Source organism: Myotis myotis, unplaced genomic scaffold, assembly GCF_014108235.1.
Source record: "Myotis myotis isolate mMyoMyo1 unplaced genomic scaffold, mMyoMyo1.p scaffold_m19_p_10, whole genome shotgun sequence".
NCBI classification, from domain to species: domain Eukaryota; kingdom Metazoa; phylum Chordata; class Mammalia; order Chiroptera; family Vespertilionidae; genus Myotis; species Myotis myotis.
The window spans coordinates 6,598,297-6,611,307 of NW_023416314.1; positions in this window are offsets into that span (position 1 = coordinate 6,598,297).

The following is a 13,011-nucleotide window of genomic DNA, read 5'->3' on the forward strand; positions in this document are numbered from 1 at the left end:
TCCATCAGTTAAGACTTTTACTTTAGGACATTGTTAGAGTGGCTGTTTTGTTAACATTTCCTAGATTTCAGATTCCATCTTGCTTTTCTGACCCCTAGACCACTGGTTACTAATGCCATCTTTCTCCCTCCTTGCAAATGGGAAAACCCAAGAGTTAGGATTTGAAAATGAGCATCCAGCAGTGGGTTGTTAAGAGTGCCTTGTTTTACACCACGGGGTATCCCGACCAGTGTTTAGCTCCAGATGCCTCGACTGTGCCCCTCTTGCTTCCCTGCCATAATTCCCAAAGAATGCCATCTCCATTGAGGTTGATGGCAACTAGGGATGGAGAAGTTTCTCTGTGTCCTGGGATTCAGTGCCTTTCCTCACACTTCTTCCCTTGAAGCTTGCTTCCTCTCTCTCTCCGTTCCTCCCTCTGTCCATCCCTCCCTTCCTTTCTTCCCTTTTTAATGCTTTCATTCTCATGATCTTAGTACCTGTTGTATTTTCTGTTTGAATTTCCTACTCGATCTGAGCTACAAAACATTGCTTATTATTTCCAAAGGAGTTAGACTACCTTGGTGCTTTCCTTTGTTTCCCAAAGGATAAATGTATTTCTTGAAAAGCTTCCTAAGAATCAAATGACATCCACCAAAGCCAAGAAAATGATTCCTTATGTGGATTCTTTGCAAAGTCACCATCGCAGTCTCCAGAGCTTTGGCCAATAAATAGCAAATCGCAGAGATCTAGATATTCATCTCCGGGGTTGTATACTTGATCTTGAAATGGTCCCACCAGTATCTTACTTGGAACCCAAGAAGGGAGAATGGAGGAAGAGCTGTGCAATTTCCATTTAAATTGACAATATTTTCCCTGGAAGCCCAGAGGCCTCTCTGCTGGGCTCCTGCTGTTTGCTTCCTTTTATACGTCCTATTCTGAGGATGGCATGATTATTCCCTAAACATATTACTGCAGCTCTTTCATCAGATTCTTTCTTCTAGGAATGTCACGAATAAATTACCATGCAGTGCTGGCATGAGGCCTCAGCCAGCAGGAGCCAATTATTTTAAAATTTCCAAGCAAATCAGATTAACGCTTTACAAATTATTGGCCAAGAATCTTCAGAAAGTTGTGTGGCATTCCTGTGCTGCAGTATGTGGTTTTTTGTTTTGTTTTGTTTTATTTTGTTTTTACCTAAGTGTGTATATATCAGGTCATCCCCCGGTCCTTACTCCTAGCCCGAGGTTTGGTTAGGACACCAGTTCACACCCACTTGCAGGAATCTAATTGGGTAATTTCACTTATCAAAACTGAAAATGGATGTTAGATCAGATCAGATCATTACATTTCTTAATAAGGCAGCACAGACTCCCCTTTGCCAGATGGATTGAGACACACCTATTTGTGACAACTTAATTACACTTGCCTAGAGTCAGGCTGTGTTTCAGGGAGGACATATGTTCTCATGGCTGGATTAACATACGCCACCCAAACCTGGCTTCTCCACTAAGGGGAGCGCTGAATGGAACATGTGAGGATATATGTCATGGTTAGGATGCATCAGCAATCAGAAAATGGGGAGACTCTGCCAATATCTGATTAAATTTTAACAAAATGGTCTGTGTGTGGACGTAACAGACTCTGCCTTCATTAGTTAGTGCATCCAATGGTTACTCAAAAATATTCGCCTTAGGAATAAGAGAGTGAGCGCAAGAGCGAGGTACCCCGGGGCCAGTGTTGTTGTTTATGTTCCTTTGAACTCTCAGGATGTCTGGAGGTGGTGCTGTCCCAGATCGACTGGGGCTTTCAAACAGTAAGACCTTTGAAACGGTACTTAGACAATCGCTCCAGGATCGCATGCCTCTTTCCATCAGGTGTTTCTCCTGCTGTCCAATCCAAACGCTTTCTGGTAAGGTTTCCTACTTTTTCTTCTTATATGGTTATCAAGAGAGATAGCGGTCCCTCTGTCACCACTACCCACACCCAGTGGAATTTGTCCTCACTAGGAAGTGCAGGGTCATTGAAGGGTCGAGGACCCCAATAGAAAAACATTTTTAAAAGTTCACAGTGAAAGTGCTTGAGAAATGATAGTCTATACTTTTGTTGAAACAGTGCTACGTACTTTGATTTTGTAGATTTTATAGGAAGGTCTGAGGTACATCATTGTGATTATTTTGCAGAATTCTCACTGTAGGACAGTCTGAATCTGTTCTGATCTCCAGGCATACATCTTCTGAATATGACAGGGAAATCTACTCCTGTTAATCGAGATACTAATTTACATTAATTTTAGTTATTTCCTGGCCTATGAATAGAAATGCATCATATTAATACTAAAACTTAAAATTTTCAGTCACCATATATTTGTATCTAAAATGCATGAATAGATTTGTAGTTTCCTGCCCCTCGGTGTCTCCAGGAATTTTCGGGAGGTTGCCTTACATGCATCAGGAATTAGTCTTGGACCTCCCTGTGGTTAAGCTAACCACTCAGCGCTACTGACTTGTTGGTGAGAGCAATGGCTTGTTCTCATTGTCCACACCATGGCTTCTTGTTCCAGATCCCTGGGACCTTAATGCTGCAAAGCTGCAAGTTCGTCACTGCTGCCTCAGAGCAGGTCACCTCTGAGTCACCCTGGGCAATAACGATTTCGGTGTTTAGTTTTGTTTTTGAAAAAAGAGAAGAATATTACTTCTCTCTTCATTTTTTTCTTTTCTTTAAAAAAAATTGGTTTTAGAGATAGGAAGGGAGAAAAAGAGAGAGAGAGAGAGAGAGAGAGAGAGAGAGAGAGAGAGAGAGAGAGAGAGAGAGAGAGAGAGAGAGAGAGAGAGAGAAAGAGAGAGAGAGAGAGAGAGAGAGAGAGAGAGAGAGAGAGAGAGATCAGTGATAAGAGAGAATCATTGATCAGTTGCCTCCTGCATGCCCCCGACTGGGGATGCAACCCTGGCATGTGTCCTGATTGTGGCATTCTGGTTCATAGGTTGACATTCAACCACTGAGCCACACTGGCCAGGCTACATTTTTCTTTTACACTGAGGGCTCTGGTGGTGGGAGGCAGGCTCCGGGCTGTTGCTTGGGCCCCATTGTTAAGAGCTTCTTGGCTTGAGCCCTTTTCTCTGCCTTGAGCCCTTTCACTGCCATGCAGCTCAGGCCACTGCTGTCTACCTTGTTGGGCTGGGTTGACTGTCTTTGCTCCACCTTTGGGTGGCCCTGCAGAAAATTCACAGAAGGCAGAGGATGCTCTTGGTGTTCACAAGGCCATGGTAGCACCACAGTCGATAGGAGGCAGACTGTTATACTCCATAGGGAGGGAGCTGCAATTCAGACCAACAGCATGTCCCAGCTGGGTGGCTCGGATCCCGAAATGCTACCAACTTCTGTGAATCAGCCCTTTCAGTTCACACACACTGCCCCTTTTCTCCCGGAGGGCGCACACAGCACCGTGGCGTGTGTGCTGGGCTGGGTTCCCACACAGCTGCAAGATGCATCTGGAGCCACCAGCTCCCTTCCTTCCTCAGTCCTGGCTCCCAGTGACAGCCCCCTCTCCCTTGGGCCCCACCTTCGTTCTCCCTCCTGTGGAAAAGCCCCCAGTGCCTTGGATGTCTGATGATCTATGACCTACAATAGATAAGGTTCCAGTTGTTCCCCCATTTGAATAGAATGACAGGAGCATAATTGAGAGGCATGACTGACATGCTGAGCATCATCTCTGCTCCCAGCATCCTCCTCACAGACCAGGGTTTTCTGTTATCTTCTGTCATCTTATAGAAAGAATTTGGTGTTTCTACAGGCTGCCTTTTCAGGTTTAAGGTTATTATTGTTATTACTTTTGTTTTTGAAGAAAGAGGGGGATCCTCACCGAGGATCTTTTTCCATTGATTTTTTTAGAGAAAGAGTGGAAGGGAGAGGGAGAGACAGAGAGAGAAACATTGATGTGAGAAAGTCACATCAATTGATTGCCTCCTGCACACACCCCAGCCAGGGTCAGGGAACCTACAACTGAGGTATGTTCCCTTGACTGGAATTAAACCCAGGACCCTTCAGTCCACGGGCTTATGCTCTATCCACTGAGCCAAATTGACTCTGGCTTAGCGTTATTTTTTAAGGGCCTCAGAGTGGTGTAAATAATATTTTTGATATTTTTAAACTTTTTAAATTTTTAAAGCAGTTTTGTTGAGTTATAATTGACATATATTTTTAAGTTGCACATATTTAAAGTGTACAATTTGATAACTTTTGACATATGTGTATGTCCATGAAACTATAGCCACAAATAAAGATAATGAACATATCTATCACCCCTAAAAGTCACTTCTGTTCCCCTTTATGCTCCTTTTTATTGTCTGACTTCTTTCATGAAGCATGGTTATTTTGAAATTCATCTGTCATTGTCTGTGTTAAGAGTTCATTCCTTTTCATTGCTGAGTAATATTCCAATGTACAGATATACCACAGCTTATTTATTCAGTTACATTTTGAAGGATATTTGAGTTATTTCCAGTTCCAGGTTATTACAAATAAAACTATTATAAATATTAATGTACAAGTCTTTCTATGAATACATGTTTTCATTTAAATTGGGTAAATATCTAAGAGTGGAATGGCTGGATCATATAGTAGGTATATATTTATTTAAAAAACAACAACACTGCAAAACTATTTCCCAAAGTGATTATATCAGTTTAGAACCCTACAAGTAATGATAGAGAGTTTCAATTACCATGCATCTTTACTTTACCAACTCTTGGTATGGTCATTCTTTTTAATATTAGTCATCCTAATAGGCAGATAGTACATGTTATTCTGGCTTTTATTTGCATTTTTCTAAAGACCTATTTAAAGTGTACAAAAAAGATGACAAGCATCTTTTCACATTTATATTTGATATTCATATGTGTTTTTTAATAAACTGTCCTTTTAACTCTTTTGTCATTTATTTGTTTATTTTCTTAGTTTTGAGAGATCTTTGTGTATTCTGGATACAAATCCTTTATCAGATGCTAGAGGCCTGGTGCATGACATTCATGCACTGAGTGTGGGGGGGGGTGGGGGCAGGGGCCCTCAGCCTGGCCTGTGCCCTTTCGCAGTCTGGGAGCCCTCAGGGAATGTCCTAGCCAGCCATCGTCCCGGCTTGTGGCTGAGCGGTGCTCCTGCTGTGGGAGTGCACATACCAACCCGGGGGCAGCTCCTGCATTGAGCGTCTGCCCCCTGGTGGTCAGTGTGCATCTTAGCGACCAGTCGTTCTGCTGTTCGGTCAATTTGCATATTACCCTTTTATTATATAGTATGTGTTTTACAAAAATTATCTCCCAGTCTGTGGTTTATCTTTTCATTATCTTAACAGTGTCATTTGTAAAACAGAAGTTTAAAATTTTTGATGGAGTCTAATTTATCATTTTTTCCCTATTTTGGATCCTACTTTTGATGTCATAGTTAAGAAATCTTTGCTTAACTCAAGGTTATAAATATTTTCACCTATGTTCTCTTCTTTAAGTGCTATAGTTTCAGGTTCTATATAGAGATCTATGATCCATTTTGAGTTGATTGTTTTACATGGTGGGAAGTATGGAATGAAGGTTTTTGGGGGGGTGTGGGATATATAGGCATACAATTATTTCAGCACCTTTTGTTAAAAATATATCTTTTTCCCACTGAATTATCTTTGCGCCTTTGTCAAAAATTAGGTGTCTATATACATGTGTGTCTGTTTCTTGGTTGTTCTATTCCAGGGGTCCTCAAACTACGGCCCGCCGGCCACATGCGGCCCGCCAAAAACATTTATCTGGCCCGCTGGGTGTTTTTGTTACTGCTGTGTGCATAGGAATTTGTTCATAGTTTTTTTAAAACTATAGTCCGGCCCTCCAACGGTCTGAGGGACAGTGAATGGGCCCCCTGTTTAAAAAGTTTGAGGACCCCTGTAAATCTATTCAGTTTCATTGATCTGTTTATCTTAGCAGCAATACCAAACTACCTTGAAATCAAGTAATGTTAGTCTTCACACTTTGTTTCTCGTTTTCAAAGATTTTTTTGGCTAGGTCCCTTCCATTTTCATAAGAATTTTAGAATCAGCTTGTTGGGAATTATCAGGATTGCATGAGTCTGTAGATCAATTTGGAAAGAACTAACATCAGAGCAATATTGAGTTGTTTGACTAATGATCATGGTATTATCTATCCATATACTAATGTCTTTAATTTCTCTCAACAGTGTACTGTATGTAACAGTTTTCAATGTACTGGTATTGCATTTTTTTGTTAGATTTGTTTCTGAGTATTTTACACTTTTATGCTATGGCAAATGGTGTCTTATAAAAATTTCAATGAATTCTAGTAGCTTGATGGGGGGCATTTTCCACTGTATTCTGTATAGATTGCATGTTATCTGCCAAAAACAAAACAAAAAACAACAACAACAAAAAACCCACACAGTATTACCTCCTTTTTCTCAGTATGGGTACATTTTATTTATTTTTCTTTACTTATTGCAATAGCTAAAACTTCTAGTACAATGTTGCATAGAAGTGGTAAGAGTGACTATTCTTGCCTGGTTCCTGACTTAAAGAGGGTAAGCATTTAGCCTTTCACCATTAAGTGGAAAGTTAGCTGTTAGTTTTTAATAATATCATTATTTTATTTCAAGTTTGCTACGATTTTTTAAAAAAAATCATGAATAGATGTTGGGTTTTGTCAATTGCTGCATCTATTTAAATGATCACATAGGGAGGGACTTTTCTTTATTTGTTAATATGGTAAATTATTTTGATTTCAAATGTTAAACCAACCTTGCATTCCAGGGATAAACCTCACTTGGTCATGACATACTATCTTTTTTATATCTTGTTATATTTGGTTTGCTAATTTGTTGGCAAATTTTGAATCTATGTTTGTGAGGGACATTGTTCTATACTTTCCATTTCTCCTAATATCTTTGTCTGATTTAGTTATTAGGTACTGTTGACTTCATAGAATTAATTAGAAGGTGTTCCCTTCTTTTTAATTTTCTGAAAATGTTTGGTATAAGTCATAGATGAAACCATCTGGACCTGTAGTTTTCTTAATTGAAATGGTTTTTAATTGAAAATTTACTTATTTAATAAATATAGGGCTATTTCTTCTTGAGTGAGCGTTGGTAATTTGTATCTTCGAAGGAAATTGTTTAGCTCATGTAAATATTTTAATTTATTTGCATAGAGTTGTTTATAATTTTCTCTTAATATTTTTTAATATTTGTAGATTTGTATTGGATCTATTTCTGGCATTTCTGATATTATTCATTTGGTTCTTGTCATTTTTTTCCACATCAGTTTGGTTAGAGGTATAATTGATTTTCTCTATTATTTTCCTGTTTTCTCTTTCATTGATTTCCACTCTGATGTTATCTCCTTTCTTATGTTTATTATAGGTTTGTTCTTTTTCTTCCAGTTTCTTAAGATGAAAGCTGAATCCATTGGTTTGAATTCTTTTTATTTTTTGTGCTATAAATCTCACCCAAGCATGATTGAGCTGTGTTCCACAAATTTTAATATGTTGTATGATTTTTTAATTCAGCTCAAAAAATTTTAATTTTTCTTCTTTGACTCAGTACATTATTTAGTTTTAAAATATTTAGGTATTTTTCCAGAGATCTTTTTTGTTATTAATTTCAAATTTAAATATATGATGGATAAAGAACATATTTTGTATGATTTGAATTCTTTTATATTTATTGGGATTTATTTAATGATTCAGATTATGACCTATTTTGGTAAATGTTCTATATTTATTTGAAGAGATTGTGTATTCTGTTCTTGTTGAATGCGATGTTTTATAAATGTCAATTTGATCAAATTGGTTGATTGTACTGTTCAAATATTCTATACTCTGGCATGTTTTATTTATTATTTAGAGGTGAGTATTGAACTCTCTAACTACAATTATAAATTGGTTTATTGGTTCTTACTGTTCTATCAGCTTTTGCTTTATATATTAGGAAACTATTACTGGGTGCATAAGCATTTGGGGTCATTTTGTCCTCCTCATGAATTGATTATCTTTTTTATGTCCTTGGAAGTATTTTTTGCTCTGATCTTTAGTTTTCGAATTTCAGTATAACCACAACCTTTCTTTGATTAGTACAAGCATTGACAGCAATAATTAGTATTGATTAGAGAAATATTTTTTATCCCTTTATTTTTAATCCCTTTGGTTTTATAGTTAAAGTGTGTTGTAGGCAGTATATAATTGGGCTTTCTTTGTTTTTGTACCTAGTCTGACAATCTCTGCCTTTAAATTAAGTGTTTATCCAGGGGTTGGAGAACTTTTTCTGTAAAGGACCAAATAGTAAATATTTTAGACTTTGTGGGCCACACCTGTATGATCTTTGCTGCTTCTGCTTCTGTGGCTGCATCTTCCTTCTCTGTTTTTAAATGATTAAAAATGTCAAGACCAGGCTTAGCTCCAGAGCCCTACACAATCAGGCTGCAGGCCAGATTTGGCCCCTGGATCTTAGTTTGCTAACAAGTCATATTCAATGTGATTATTAATATTGTTAGGTTAAAAATCTATTACCCTGCTATTTTTTTTCCTTGTGCCATCTTTGTTGTTTATCTCTTCCTCCCCATTTTATGCTGTCTTTTGGATAGAGTATTTTTTTGTAATTCCATTTGTTTCATTTTAGGCTTATTATGTCATTGTTTTGTTATCTTAGTGCTTGCTTTAGGGTTCATAATACGTATCTATAGTGTATCACAGTCTACCTTCAAGTGATATTATAAACATCACATAATATAAAAATCTTAAAGTAATTTACTTAAATTTCTCCCCTCTCATTCTTTAGACTACGGTTGCCATACAACTTACTTTTACATATCTTCTAAATTTTACAACATTGTTATGATTTTTATTTAAACAGTGAATTATCTTTAAAGAGATTTAAATGATTAGGAAGAAATTTTGTATATTTTCCTTTGTAGTTACCACTTTTTGTGCTCTTCTTTCTTTTGTTTGGATCAAGATTTGCATCTGGTATCGTTTTTCTTCTACCTTAAGGACTTCCTTTAACATTTCTTACAGTATGGACTTGCTAATGATAAAATCTTCTAGCTTTGAATTTCTGAAAAGGTCTTTATTTTTATCTTTGTTTTTGAAAAATACTTTCAGTGGGTGAAGAATTCCAAGTGGCAGTTATGTTCTTTCACTGTTTTAAAGATGTTGCTCCACTTTCTTCTTACTTGTGTTCACTCTGATGAAAAATATTATGTCATCCTTATTTTTATTTTTACTTTTTGTATGTGAGGTGTCTCCTCAACCCCCAGCTCCAGGTTGTTTTTAAAACTCTCTCTTTAGCACTGATTTTGAGCAATTTGGTCACAATGTGTCTTGATGTATTTTTCTTTATGTTTGTTATGCTTAGGGTTTGCTGAGCTTCTTGTATTTGTGGGTCTAAAGTTTTAATCAATTTTGAAAAATATTGGCTATTATTTTTCCAAAATTTTTGTCTTTTGTCTCCCTACTTTAGGGTCTCCAGTAAAATGTATAATAAACTGTTTAAAAATGTTTCATAGATAATTTTATAGAATTATTTTTTCTCTATGTGTTTCATTTTGGATAGTATCTATTTTTATATATTTATGTTTACTATTTTTTCATTTTGCAATTTCTAACATACTGTTAATCCCACCTAGTATAATTTTAACTTCAGATATCATTGTTTTCCTCTGTAGAAGGTTTATTTAGGTCTTTTTAATATCTCCCATGTCACTACTTAACTTTTTGAACATATGGAATTTGCAAGAACTATTTTAGTGTTCTTTTTGCTAGTTTAACATCTGTGTCTATTCTGGATGGTTTCAATTGATTGATTTTTCTCCTCATTATAGGTCATATTTTTCTACATCTTGTAATGTCTATTAGTTTTTTCCAGACATTGTAAATTGTACCTTGTTGAGTGCTGGCTGAATATTTATTTAATGTATTCTTATAAATATTCTTGATCTTTTTTTCTGGAACAAAATTTAGTTACTTTAAAATACTTTGCTCCATTTCACTCTCGCTTTTAAGATTTATTAGGCAATACCAGAACTGTATTTAGTCTAGAATTAATTTTTCTAATTCTGGTGTTTCTTTTTCATCTTTGCCAGAAGTAGAAGTCTTTTTTGACAGATTTTTAATTTTAGGGAAATTGTTGAATGCCTAAAGGAAAATTGTACCACCTATAGTGCCAGCATTCAGGAGTCAACTCTAAGTTAATATTTCACTCTCCTTTTTCTCTAGATAAATTTGTCTTCTAATATTTTCCTTCTCTAATAAATAGATAATATCCAGAAATAATCCAATCCTCACTTTTTACAGAATTTTGCCTTCTCCTTTCTTTTACCTTGTATGTAGGATTTATATACTTTTTAATATTTGTCTGTTTTATTGATGCTGGGCAAGGGGTGGGCTTAAGCAGTATTAAAGTGGACGCATTTTGAGAGAGCCCATGTCCATATGTTGCAGTTATTGTTGTGTAACATACTGCTTTAAAACTAAACGGTTTTTTAAACTATGTTATTATATTCATGGATTATGCAAGTCAGGAATTCACACAAACACAGTGGAGTTGGATTATCTCTCGTTCACGATGTCTGGCACCTGAGCTTGGAAGTCTCATGACTGACTGTGACTCAATGGCGGAGGCTGGGATCACCTGTAGACATCTTCATGCATATCTTTAACAGTTGGTACTGGCTGTCATCTGTGACCTCATACTGGGCTGTCAATCAAAGCATCTACAAATGGTCTCTCCGTGTGGTCTGGCTTTCTCATAGTGGCCTCAGAGTAGCTGGGCTTCTTATATCATGTCCCAGTTTAGAGGGCAAAACTGTATCACCTTTTATGACCTAGACTTAGAAGACACACATCATTGTTTCTGTTTTACCATATTGGCTAAAACTGTCACAAGCCCACCTAGATCCAAGGGGAGGGAATTAGACTCCATCTCTTAATAGCATATTAGCAAGGTTACACTATGGATGTGAGATATTGTTGTGGTTATTTTTGAAAAATGTAATCTGTCACAGTCTGCCTCTGGTCACAGAAAAGTCACATCTACTTTCATAAGCGTTCAGTCATCCCCGTCCTCCAACACCTTCGAAGATTCATCCCCTGTGGCATCAGTTCAAAGTCTAAAATCAGGTCCAGGTGACAATGGGGCTTCTCTGTTGCAATTCTTCTAGTATAGTTCATCTCGCTCTAAAGATCTATGAACTAAAGAGACCAGTTATCTGTCCCCTCCCCCCACTCATGCAGGTGACACAAGCATACGATAATTGCTATAGTTCTTCCATGACAGGCACACAGAGTTATTGGTCCACCAGCAGCTCAAAAATCCAGCCAAGCACACACTTGTCAGTTCCTTAGTTAGTCCTACTCCTTAGAGTCAGCCTCCAGGACTCCTGGCTTTGCCTTCTGGGTGAGGCTCCGAGTTCTTTTCTACACAGTCTTCCATGTTTGCAGCTAAGTAGCCTCTCAGCCAGCTTGGTGCCCATAAAGTTTAGGGATTCAAAGGCTTCTGTTCATTTTGTACTTTCTTTGATTCTTTCTGCTTCTATAATTCTTTTTAAAAATTTGAGTGCTTCTTGTACGTTTCCATATTTCATCAGTTAAACCCTACACCCACAAATCTCTTTGACGTGAGCCTCTTTTTACCTGAGGATGTCTGGAAGCTGCTATGAGACAACATCCTTAAGAGTCTTAGGAACCCTGCTGTTTAACCCAGATCTGCAAGGAATGCCCTTAAGATACTTGGCAGTCCTTTTGTCTATTTGATAGCGTCTATGGTACATCAGTTCTTATCTCTCTAGGGTCCTAAGAAAAGTTTCACAGTCACAGCCCTGACTCCATACTTACCCCGAGATGTTTTTATGTGGTAGCACCCTGAGACTATTTCTGTTTCTGGAATGTTCTTCTGTGAGTGAATGGAGAAGATAAAAAGATTTTTTCTCAAGTCCAACAAGTCCTGGATACTTTGTATTTCCTCTCATTTTTCTTTAACACTGAATGGTTCCTTTTATATGGCTAAAATAATTCAGTTGGCACTTTGACATTCAAATCTCTTAGCCAAATCTACCCATTCATTAGGTTTATTTTCATTTTCCATGTCATTGCAAAAACAATTGCATTGCAAAACACAAATAAAAAAATAATCAATGTTACTAAACTTTCTGCTACTACATAGCAAGTCATCTTTTTGTTTTCCAGTCTTGTCCTTTTTCTCAACAGCTCCTCAAGGCTGTTTCATCCCTCCTGAGCAAAGCAGTCACAGGTCTGCCCAGATTCAAGGAGAGGAGAGTGGAGAGGTCTTGATGAGGACAAAGCCAGGTCACACAGCAGAAGAGCAAGTGAGGCTGCGGCCGCCTTTGGAAATACAATCTGCCACTTCATCTGTAACAGTTCAGTGCTGTGGGTTCACCACAGATACAAAATGCTCACAAGAAGACAGCATCATACAGTAAGATTGGTGCAGTCTACTCCAATTTGGGAGCAGAAATCACATACCTGGGTTTGTCCCTCCTGCATCTTCTAAGAATGCTGCTTACTATAAAATAGAGTAGTTATGGAGGCGGCAGAGGAGGAACACTGAAAGGAAATGGCAAAAAGTAGAAGAACCGTGAGGTTCTAAAGTTGCCAAGATAAAGTAGGCCAGAGCAGCCTTTGCTTTTCTCTTTATTACTCTCTACCTCAAGGAGTCTGGGCCAATAAATGAAGGATCCTACATTATCAAAGAGTCCAGTGAGATCTTTTATCATCCCACATATTCACCTGCTCCACTTTCATATTTTAAGGCTTACAAGAACATTTCATGAGCATCAGCTTTGTGCTATTTATTGTGCTTGGTTTTGCTGCTATGAAAAATATGGTTCTTGACATAAATTAGCTCAGAGTGATGTGCAGAGATGAACCTGTTAACAAATAATTTAAAAATACATGGACAATTTGAAAGGAAGACTTTATAAAAGGCAGCTAAGGACAGGTGGGGAGGCCAAAAAAGATTTAATTGTAGGGGGTAGGTAGC